The 12,484-nt window shown below is 36.3% G+C and overlaps 1 protein-coding gene across 2 annotated transcripts in view; it reads left to right on the top strand.

The window, feature by feature from the left end:
* The window catches only part of map2k5 (mitogen-activated protein kinase kinase 5), a 318,051-nt gene that overhangs the window by 179,145 nt on the left and 126,422 nt on the right, over positions 1-12,484 (top strand). The gene's annotated exons all lie outside the window — the stretch shown is intronic.

The raw sequence follows: 12,484 nt of genomic DNA, 5'->3' as shown, positions 1-12,484 counted from the left end.
TCAGAATCAGACTTTAATTGCCAAGTACCTGTGCACATACAAGGAATTTACTTCCGGCAGATGTTGTCTCTCTGCTCATAACAATAATAATGATAAATATAAATGAAAATATAGATTATACATACAAGTAGTGCAATCCAAGTAATAGTTAGCCGACAGTTAACCGGCAGTTAACTGTTCAGCAAAGTGACCACAGTAGGGAAAAAACTTCTCCAGTGCCTATTAGTCTTAGTCTGGAGGGATCTGAAGCACCTACCAGACAGAAGCAGTTCAAACAGTCCGTGCGCAGGATGGAAGGAGTCCTTTATGATGTTCCCCGCCCTCACTCTTTTTACTCTGCTTCATCAAATATTTGTCACCTTACAATCTTTTTGCTCCTGTGTTATTTTTTAAGAATTCAGTAGTTAAAAAGTAATGAATTTAAGCAGATTAAAGACTCTGTACTTGCTGGAAATCCAGAGTAGCACATACATAATGCTGGAAGAACTCAGCAGGTCAGGCAGCATCAAAGGAAAGGAATAAACAGACAACATTTTGGACCAAAACTCTTCATCAGGACTGCGTGTCCTGTTGAAGGGTCTTGGCCTGAAACGTTGACTATTTATTCATGTCTATGGATTAAACACCTTCCTGTGTGCTTGTTAAGATTAAATTTACTGTTTATGGCATTTAATATACAATTAAAACAGGTACTCAAATTGTAACTTAAAGCAGGTTTTTAATAACCCACAAAATCCTTTGGTTTGATTTGCTAATTTACACAAACGTTACAAAACACTTGGGTAAAGAATAGACTTTTATGGAAACAAGTAGGCTCTCAATCCACGGTAAGTCCTTTATGATTTGAATATCTTTACTTTGGATTTTTAAAAAGCACTCATTCTTCAGGTGAGTGTGTCAGTCACAAAGGGCACAGGATCCAGGCTTAATCTGATCTCAAAGCAGCAAAGCATAAACAACCGCCTCTCCAGGAAAGGGCCACAGACAGCAACAAATCCTGGGCTCAGTAGTGAATTCTATTTTTTCACGTAACTTTCTTGCTTGCTCAGAACTGGCCATTTCTACCTGTCATCCCTTTCGATCAGATTATTTTTTCCATCGGATTGTCTAGAGCAAATTGGGAATTCTTGTGTGGTATTGTATGGATGGGAAGATAAACACTATCTCAGCAAAGCAGAATTCGCAGAGGGAAAATACAAAAATAATATGTGGGAGATAAGATCACAATGTTGTATCTGGAATCTTGAATCCATTCTTACTTCCAGTATTTCTCTTCTGGCAGAATGGAATTAGCTCACCAATGTCCATTTAGCTTGTTTTTATATATTAAAGTAATTGTGCTTTATTGTGGATTCAAGTAATATGCTTTTTCAGTTTGAAATGAAATGATTTCCATTCAAAGTGCCAGACAAGGAATCCCTTCCCCAGTTTACTTAATTGGCATGTAGTACATATAAAGTGGGTTGCAAGCTTGACTAATGATACTCAAAACAAAAATATTGTAACATTCCTCTGCTGCTTATTTCAGGTTAACATTTTTGCCAAAAATGGATTTGTGTATTTAAACATGTTAAGGCATTCATTATTAATATTGTTAAAGAATCCCAATCAAGCATGATTTGAATCATTACTTAAACAAGTATCACTAATCCATACATGGGATTGTTGGCTTTACAAATCAGTCATAGCTTATAGAGCAAGAATGTTTCTCTCAACTTTCGTGAAGTTTAATTTTATTTAAAATGTCATGCATATGTTTTTGTTAAGCAGTTAAGCTTGGTTAATATATTTAGGAAGGATAACAAGAACTTCAAGGAATACAAAAAGAATTTACCTGGAATGTTGACAATTTAGTTAAAAGAAGAAACTATGGAAAATTAGAGCAGAAAGAAAGGTTAAGTTGTGACTTAATACTTGTGTTCAAAATCCCAAGAGATTTATAAAAGGGAAGCCAATTCAAGTAGTGACAATAGTTCCAAGCTGAACAGCTAGCATTTCTCTGCCTAGGTGCCAGCATGTTCTGGATGTCTATGTAAAAGTCCTGATTTGCTAGCGATTTCTCAACTGTGGTCTTTCACTGGACTTCTCATGGAATCCATCAGTGGAATGCAAAATTACTGTAGCTTTACAGCACTTGATTTGGGGAATTGGTTTGCTGAGCTTACTCTACGCTAAAGCAAATAACTTACAACTTCATGCTATCTTTTGCTTTCACATCGAAGAATTTTCATTTTTGGAAAAAGTAGGCATTTAAAATAATTCTGGATTAATTTTCAGTTTCTCTCAGTATTTTCTATCTCTTCATCATGCTTTTCTGTCTGGCCAATCACACTCCTCATTGCTGGATGGTTGAATTAGCTCAGGTGCCTAGGTTACCAAAGAGGAATATTGTACCTTGAAAAATAAAATTTATGAGCAGCTCTGACTAATACATATACAAATTACTTCCAATCAAGTTTTGCTCAGGGAAAGAGGACTTAAAAAGAAGAAAATTGCCTGTCTTTTCTAAAAATCATTTACAGAAAGTGATTTTATCCAATTATTTTGCTTCAGTAGAATACTGCATAATTTTTTATACAGAGTTAGCTTTGTGGTTTATTTAAAGATGTTTTGAGATATTTTTATTCATAGTTTGAATAGTGAAAACATTTTCTCATAGCCAGTTGGCATAAAACTAAAATCTAAAAGACTTTGCCATTATGTTGGTGGTTTTTCTTTCATCTAGTAATTTTTGTTTTATTTTTAATAAGACAATTCTAAGGATTGGGGAAAAGCTCTGCAATTTAGAGCACTTAATTATAGGTTGCATTTTTTTCCACATTGGCAGTCTTATTCTGACATTCATTATCCCTTGTAGTGACAATTAATTTAAATCCAAGTGATCAAACATCGACAGCTATTAGTCTCAGCTCATTCTAATTCACAGACCTTCATTTTCACAAAGTCCTGTAATTATCTTTGGAAACTGCCCAAGGCGACGGAGCTTCCCTTTGAAAATTGGCTTTTGTCAGTAAATTGGTCATGATTTGCTTGTTACTGCAGTAATTTAATGTATAATTTTATGAGATCATATATTTGCACAGCCAAAATGGAAGTATTTAAATACACATATTGATTATTGAGTCGACAAACAAAAGTTTGAGCATCAGTGCATCTTACTTGTGAATCTCAATTACCACTTCAATAAGCACATTAAATATTTTTGGGTAAACTCTTTGTTTTTTAAGGTGCTATTCTTGTTTTCTTTCTCTCTGTTGACATCTTTGGGCAGTTTCACAGGGCTGACTGTGGTTATGTATGAGAGCTGTGAGCCAAAAAAGGACTCAAGTCATTAGAAGACTGCACAAGAGCTTTCACTGTTTCTTCATTCTATTTACTTTCATGTGCTTCCCTTCCATCCTGTTCTTGGATTGATTACTTGAATAATCCAGAGCAGATAACTTCACCCATCTCAACGCTAACCTGATTCCACAACCTATGGGCTCACTTTCAAGGACTCCACAACTCACATTCTCATATTATTTATTTATTTTCTATTATAGTTTGTATTTGCACAGTATGTCTTCTTTTGCACTATCGTTTGTCTATGTTTGTGTGTAGTTTTTGTTGATTCTATTGTATTTCTTTGTTCTACTGTGAATGCCCACAAGAAAATGAATCTCAAGGTGGTATGTGGTGACATATGCATACTTAAATAATAAATTTACTTTTTAACTTTGAACTACAGTGCAGTGTACCACAATTAATGTTCTAATGACAATTGATAACTAGAAGTAATCAAACAATGCTCGTTTTGTGAAAGTTACGTCTTTATTAAGTAATTTAGCACAGAAAACGATTTGATTTTCTTACCAGAAGAATTTTTGCTAAGCATATTTAATTATGAGTTACTTGTCCAAATTATGGTAACAAAGATGGCATTGGAGAGTGTCCAGAAGAGGTTCACAAAAATAATCCGGGGAATGAAAGGATATGTATGTTGGCTTTAGGCCTATACTCATTGGGGTTTAGAAGAATGTGGGAGGAGATCTCATTTAAACCTATAGAATATTGAAAGGCTGAGGTAGACTGGATATGGAGAGGATGTTTCCTATACTGGGTAAGTCCAGGAGCAGAGGCTCCCTTGTCTGATGGCCTAAAAGCAGTTGAATGATTTATACAATATTTTATGACATTGTTAGAGTAGTAAACACATGCATGTTATTTTCACAAACCAAACTATTTACTTCAAATTTTCATGTTTTTAAAATACCAGTGAACTTGGAAAATGCATTACCTTATAAGTTCTGTGCACACATTCAAACTCTTCACACTTTTTTAGTGTTTAAATATGGAATTTAATCATCTGCTAATGTCCACTTGAAGAATGATTTGTTGCTCAAGAATACTAGAGGTCTGCCAAGGTCCACAAAGATCCAGTAAGAAGAGTAGGAGAGCATGGTAATAATATTCACAAAATGCTGGTGGAACACAGCAGGCCAGGCAGCATCTATAAGGAGAAGCACTGTCGACGTTTCGGGCCGAGACCAAGCATTTTGTGTGTGTTGTTTGAATTTCCAGCATCTGCAGATTTCCTTTGTGTTTGATCGTAATAATATTGATCACAATGCAGTATGATTAGGTCTACAATAATACAAGTCAGTGCAGATTCAATAATGTCAAATCTAAAGGAAAAGACATAATAGTTGAACAATGGAATAAAAGAAACTTAGAAAAAACATTTAAAGTATACTATTAGGCAAACAGAAATTTAAAAATTACTTTATGAAAGAATGTTAAAGAATAAACTTTCCCATAGACACATAAATAACAAATGGAAATTGAGGGACTGCAATAGAATGAGCAAAATAAATTTGCAGAGAAATGCTTGAAGTATTTAATAACTATTCTTCCTCAGTTTTTAACCAAAAGAAAATAGAAAAATTAATTCAATGATAGAAACTTAGAAAGATTATTAATATAGCTGAGGCAAAGAAAGTAAAATGAAAAATAGATACAGTGCCTATAAACTATCTTCCTTGGAAGTTTTCGTGTTTTATTGTTTTACAACATTGAATCACAGTGGATTTAATTTGGCTTTTTTGACACTGATCAACAGAAAAAGACTGTTTCATGTCAGCGTGAAAACAGATCTCTACAAAGTGAACTAAAATAATTGCAAATATCAAACACAAATTAACTGATTGCATAAGTATTCAACCCCCCCCCCCCTTTAAAATGACATATCAAATCATCGCTGGTTCAATCAATGGGTTTTAGAAGTCACATAATTAGTCAAATGGAGATCTGTTTTTGGAGACCATGTGCAGTCAAGGTGTTTCAATTGATTGTAGTAAAAATATACCTGCTTCTGGAAGATCCAACTGCTGGTGAGTCAGTATCCTGGCAAAAACTACACCATGAAGACAAAAGAACACTTCAAGCAACTCCACAAAAAAGGTTATTGAAAAGCACAAGCCAGGAAATGGATGCAAGAAAATTTCCAAGTCACTGAATATCCCTTGAAGTACAGTCAGGAAATGGAAAGAATATGGCACATCTGTAAATCTGCCTAGATCAGGCTGTCCTCAAAAACTGACCATGCAAAAAGGGGACCAGTGAGGGAGTCCACCAAGAGACCTATGACAGATCTAGCAGAGTTAAAAGCTTCAGTGGTTGAGATGGGAGAGACTCGCCTGTTGCCCGAGTGCTTCAACAGTCACAGCTTTATGGGAGAGTGGCAATGAGAAAGACTATTGATAAAGCTGGCATGAAATCTTGGCTTGAGTTTGCCAGAAGGCATGTGGGAGATTCTAAAGTCAGCTAGAAGAAGGTTCTATGATCTGATGAAACCAAAATTGAGCTTTTTGGCCATCAGATGACACACTATGTTTCATTAAAAACACACCATCCTACCTTCAAGCTTGGTGGTGGCTGCATCATGCTGTGGGGATATTCACTGCAGCAGTGCTGGAAGGCTTGTGTAGGAAGAGGGTAAAATGAATGCAGCAAAATACAGGGAAATCCTGGATGAAAACCTGATGCCATCTACAATAGAACTGCGATTTGTGAGAAGATTTGTTTTCCAGCAAGACATTGACCCCAAGCATGAAGCCAAAACTACACAGGAATGAATGGCTTAAAAACAAAAAAGTTAATGTCCAAGTTAGAGTCCAGACCTCAATCCAATTTAGAATTTGTGGCTGGACTTGAAAAGGGCTGTTCATTCATTATCCCCGTGCAATCTGACAGAGCTTGAACAGTTTTGTAAAGAAGAGTGGGAAAAAGTTGCAGTGTCCAGATATGCAAAGCTGGTAGAGACCTATCGACACAGACTCAAGGCTGTAATTGCTGCCAAAGGTACATCTACTAAATATTGACTTGAGGGTGAATATTCATACAATCAATTATTTTATGTTTTATATTAGTAATTAATTTAGATCACTTTGTAGAGATCTGTTTTCACTTTGACATAAAAGGGTTTTTTTCCTGTTGATCAGTGACAAAAAAGCCAAATTAAATCCACTGTGACTTAATGTTGTAAAACAATAGATCATAAAAACTTCCGGAGTGGGAAGGGTGGTTGAATACTTTTTATAGGCACTGTATCTTATAAAATTGTGGACAGGGGAGATTAGGAGAATATTTTCAGTACTGACAGAACCCAACACATAGGGAGACAAGCACATTGTAATTACTAATAAAACCTTGAGAGAAATAACCTTCCATAGTGATGTTTGTCATTGCAATGGAACTTTCTACCACGGGAAGTGGTGAGGTAAATAGATTAGGCACTTACAAAAAAAAAATTAGGTGCATGAGAGAAAGTGAAATAGAAATGTGTTTAAATTTCAAAGTAAAATTTATTATCAAAGAACTTGCAACCCTGAGATTCTTTTTCTGTGGGCATACTTGGCAAATTTTAGAGGTGCTGCAAAACTGAGTAGTTGGAGAATAAACAGCTAAACAGACACTTCAGCCCATAAGGCCTGTTTCCATGCCGAAAAGACTGTGTTAAGAAATGCAAGTGTTTGTGATCCCCTTCATAATTGTTTGCTGTAGCAATTCATAAACACAAGAGATTCTGCAGATGCTGGAACTCCAGAGCAACGCACACCAAATGCTGGAGATGCTCGGCAGGTCAGGCACTGGTTTTTGAAAATATTTGATTAATAAAACCTGTCCTAACAATTTCTTTCACTTAAGTTTTGGAAGTATTTGACACCAAGAAAAGAGGAGAGAGGACTGAAGATGAATATCACTGAGCATTAGTTACAGTACAAGATGAACAAAAGAAGGTCTTTCTCAGGATTGGCTAGCTTTTCATAAGCTTCCTCATGAAATGTTTCTTCTAAGCGTACAAATTCAGTGTGCTTTAATTCAGGGAAATTTTCAGTTTAAATCCCACAAGTGGTTTTGGTAAAGGTTAATATGTGCATCATCAGTGCCTACTTTTCAAAATATTGTATTATCCATAAATTGTGCTGGAAAGTACAAGGGTTGTGCATGATTTCAATTTTTTTTATCATTCGATGTTAATTTCATGATTTCCATCTACTTGCTGGTTTTGTTTATTTTACACAGCTTGCAGTAACAAGAACTATTCCAAACTGTTCCCTTGTCATTCTACTTACAGTGTTCTGCTTTGGGAATTTATTAATAAATGTCAGTTCAACATTAGGCAAATTTCCATCTCATTTGCAATGCAGAATTTTCTTTGACTGCATTTTCTGCTCAGTCTGCTCCAGCTCTATTTTCCACAATATATCACAAAGGAATGCAGAAATTTGCATCATGATATCATACAACCAATCTATGCATATAAGGTAGATAAATTTATATTTATTGTGTTTTTTTATTATTATATTCTTTATCTTATTGTGTTTTCTTTGTACTGCATGGGATCTCAAGTAACAATTATTTTGTTCTCCCTTAAACATGTACTGGAAATGTCATTAAACAATCTTGAATTTTGAATACAAAAACATAGCTATTTCTGACCAAGGTAATAAGCAATTGAACCTAAAACTGTGATGGACTGGAGCAGACTAGATGGTCCATCGGGCCTGTCTTATACAGTCATGTTACAATTAGACATCATTATCCTTTTTCCTCCCACCTCCAGGCATGTAACCCCCTGGGAGAACTAAATGAACTGATTAAAAAATAATAATTTTGGGGGGAAAAACTTGGGGAGATTCCTCTCTGACCACCAAAGTAAACAAAAAAAATCTTTTAAAAAACCACAATGACCATTAAGCAAATAATCCAGTGTGCATTGGTGCCATTCTCTGCCATATGCTTGGTGTTTTTGAGAAACTATGTTGAACTCCTTGAGAAATGTGTGTATTGTTCCTTAGGTTTACTATTGGAAATACAGGCATAAATTAGACTTGCACCTTCCCAACTCTGAATCTAACCCCTTGGTTGCTACAAATCAGAATCAAGTTTATTATCACTGACATACTTCATGAAATTTGTTGTTTTGCAGCATCAACACAGTGCAATACATAAAATGCACTATAAATTACAATTTAAAAATATATAAAAAGTAAGTAGACCAAAAAGAACAAAATAGTGAGTTAGTATTCTTTGGTTCATGAACTGTTCGGCAATCTAATGGCAGAGGAGAAGAAACTGCCCCTAAAGCATTGAGTCTGTGTCTTCAGCCTCCTATAGCTCCTCTCTGATGATAGGAATGAGAAGAGGGCATGGCCTGGGTGGTGGAGTCCTTAATGACACTTGCAGTCTTTTTGAGTCATCGCCTTTTAAAGATGCCCTTGATGGTTGAATTCCATTTACTTCAACTTTTAAAGAATTTCTTATTTCACATAACTCAGTAAAATGTCAAAAACAACATGAAGCATGCTGGTTTGGGTCCCATGTCAACTCACCCTTCTTAAGTAGTGTTTGGCCATTATGGTAAATGATATTGTTGTGGATATTTGTCAGTTTTGTTGTGTTCTTTCACCTAATGCATCTAGTTTATTATGTTAAATTGTCCTGCAATTGTATCAGTGAATTTTGGGTATTAAACAGGCAAAATAAGTTTTGCACAAGAAAAGACTATAGTCCAAACAGGGTATTTCTTCCTAGGTCTAGCTAATTGTCTTATTTACTTGTCATATTCTTCCATTATCTTTCCCTCTCCAGAATGCAGTTTATTCACTCTTCAGTCAAGTTACATTGTATGTTTCAATAGAGTAAAGAACTTCCATTGTAATGTTCTGCTATTGCCCATTTTAAAAAAAATTACAGACTCTCTTTGATATACATAAAGCTAACCATTACAAATTGAAGGAACTCAATGAAGAATCAATGTTAACTGTAGAAAAATTGATAACATTTTAAAGGAAGCTTTTCATCCAATATCTTGAATAAATGTTGAAATACCATTGATTTCCTTTTTTGCAACTCCTTAGTTCAGCTGCTTTTAGAGATTAGCGATGAGTTTTTTTGTGGGAATACAATATAGCTACTATAAAATTGAAGCTTATATATCTGCCTACACTTTTAACACATTTCCCATTGCACATCATCAAGGAACCTCATCATCCAGGCCATGCTCTCCGCTTGTTGCTGCCATTGGGAAGGAGGTACAGGAGCCTTAGATCCCACAGCACCAAGTTCAGGAACAGTTATAACCCTTCAACTAACAGACTCCTGAACTAGCTTGGATGACTTCACTCACCTCAACTCTGAACGGATACCGAGTCACTTTCAAGCACTCTGCAACTCATGTTCTCGGAATTACTTTTTTACTTTCTTTTTCACAGTTTGTCTTCTTTTGCATATTGGCTGTTAGTCTTTGTGTGTCATTTTTAATTGACTCTTTCGTACCTTTTCCGTTTCTGTAAATAGAACAAAAGTACTGCATGGAGGGTGGGATTTAAACTAGACTTTCAAGGGGATTGGAACCAGAGTGCCAGAACAGATAGTGGAGTAGGCAGATGTTGTTAAGATGTCAGACAAGTCAGGAATCAAAAGGTTGAGCATGGTGGGACAAACTTCTCAGTTGCATATATTTCAATGCAAGAAAGACAGATGAGCTCAGGGCATGGGTCAACACGTGGAATTATAACATTGTAGCCATTAGTGAGACTTGCAAGAGGGACAGGACTGGCTACTCAATATTTCAGTTTTCTGTTGTCTTAGTTGCGACAGAGCGGGAGCGATTAATGGATGAAGGGTGGCATTCATAGTCGGAAAATGTCATGGCAGTGCTCCATCAGGATAGACTGGAAAACTCGTGTAGTGAGGCTTTATGTGTGGAACTGAGGCATAAGAATGGTATGACCATGTTAATGGGGCTACATTAAAGATTGTCCAACAGTCAGTGGGATTTAGAGGAACAAATTTGTAGAGAGATTCCAGGTTGTTGCAAAAAACATAAGGTGATAGTAGATGATTTTAACTTAATTCATATTGTCTGGGACTCCCATACTGTAAAAGGACTAGATGGGATAGAGTTTGTCAAATGCGTTCAAGAAAGTTTCCTTAGTCAGTACACAGAAGTCCCAAAGAGAGCATGTGTAATACTTGATCTCCTTTTAGGGAATGAGCCAGGACAGGTGACAGAAGTTTGTGTGGGGAACACTTTAAATCTGGTGATCATAATGCCATTAGTTTCAAGGTAATTATGGCAAAAGGATAGGTCTTGTCCTCAGTTGAGATTCCAAATTGGAGAAAGGCTAATTTTGATTGGAACAGGCTGTTTTCTGATGATGTTGTAAGCAGAAGATCTTCAAAAGTGAATTTTTGAGAGTACAAAGCTTGTATATACCTATCAGAATATAGGCAAGGATAATTTATTTAGAGAACCTTGGTTTTTGAGAGATATTGAGGGCCTGGAGGGAGGTAATAGCAGATAGGAACAAAGGGGGTACTTGAAGAGTATAAGAAATGCAAGAGAACACTAAAAAACAAGTAAGGAGGGCTAAAAGAAGGCATGAGGTTACTCTGGCAGATGAGGTGATAGAGAATCCTAAGGGCTTCTACAGATAGGTTAAGAACAAAAGGATTGAATGGGACAGAATTGGTCCTGGAAAATCAGAATGGTAATCTATGTGTGGAACCAAAAGGGAGATCTCAAATGGATGTTTTGCATCTGTATTTACTTGAGAGATGGATACAGTCTATAGAAGTGAGGCAAAACAACAGCAAAGTCATGGACCTATACAGATTACACAGCAGCAAGTGTTTGTTTCCTTGAGCTAAGTTAAGGTAGATGAATCTCCAGGGCCTGATGGGGAGTTCCTTTGGACCCTGTGAAATTGCAGGGGCCCAGGCAGAGATATTTAAATCATCCTTAGTGATAAGTGAGGTACCGGAGGATTGCAGGATAGTTAATGTTGTTCCACTGTTTAAGAAAAGCTTTAAGAGTAAACCAGAAAATTGTAGGCTGGTAAGCCTGATATCAGTAGTGGGAAAGTTATTGAAAGGTATCCTAAGGGTCTGGATGTACGAGTATCTAGATAGATAGGGACTGATTAAAGCTAGTAAGAATGGCCTTGTTCCTGGTAGGTTGTGTCTAATCAATCTGATAGAGATTTTTGACAAAGTTACCAGGAAAGTTGATGAAGGTAAGGCAGTGTGATATTATGTTGAAGTTGTACAACATGTTGTTGAGGCCTAATTTAGAGTACTATGTGCAGTTTTGGTCACCTACCTACAGGAAAGATGTAAACAAGGTTGAAAGATTACAGTAAAAATTGACAAGAATGTTGCCAGGACTGGAGGTCAGTTGTAAGGAAAGATTGAATAGGTTGGAAATTTATTCCCTAGTAAATTGAAGACTGAGCGGAAATTTGATAGAGGTATACAAAATTATGAAGGGTACAGTTAGGGTAAATGTAAGCAGGTTTTTTGCACTGAGATTAGGTGAGAGTACAACTAGAGATGATGGATTAAGGGAGAAAGATATTAAGGGGAACATAAGGGGAAACTTCCTTGCTCAGTGGATGGTGAGAATGTGGAATGAACTGCCAGTGCAAGGGGTGGATGCAATTTTGATTTCAACTTTTAAAAGTTGACAGATTAGGAGAAATTCGCAAAGAAGTGGCATATGGAATAGTGTAGGGAAGAGTATGGTCATGCACTTTGGTAGAAGGAATAAAGTTGTAGACTATTTTCTAAACAGGGAGAAAATTAAAAATCTAAACTGCGAAGGGAATTGGGAATCATGTACAATTCTCTAAAGGTTAACTTGCAGGCTGAGTCGGTGGTAAGAAAGGCAAATGCAATGTTAGCATTCTTTTCAAGAGGACGTGACTATAAAAGCTAGGATGTAATGCTAAGGCTTTATATGGCATTGGTCAGACTGCACGGAGTATTGTGAGCGGTTTTGGGCACCTTATTTAAGAAAAGATATGCTAGCGTTGCGAGAGGTTCCTCTGGAGGTTCACGAGAATGATTCCTGAAATGAAAAGTTTAATTCTTTGATGACTCTGGGCCTGTACGCAAGGATAGATCTTACTGAAACCTATTGAATATTGAGAGGCTTAGA

Source organism: Hypanus sabinus, chromosome 28 (assembly GCF_030144855.1).
Source record: "Hypanus sabinus isolate sHypSab1 chromosome 28, sHypSab1.hap1, whole genome shotgun sequence".
In the NCBI taxonomy this organism is placed as follows: Eukaryota; Metazoa; Chordata; class Chondrichthyes; order Myliobatiformes; family Dasyatidae; genus Hypanus; species Hypanus sabinus.
This window is presented reverse-complemented; position numbering and strand designations above follow the sequence as displayed.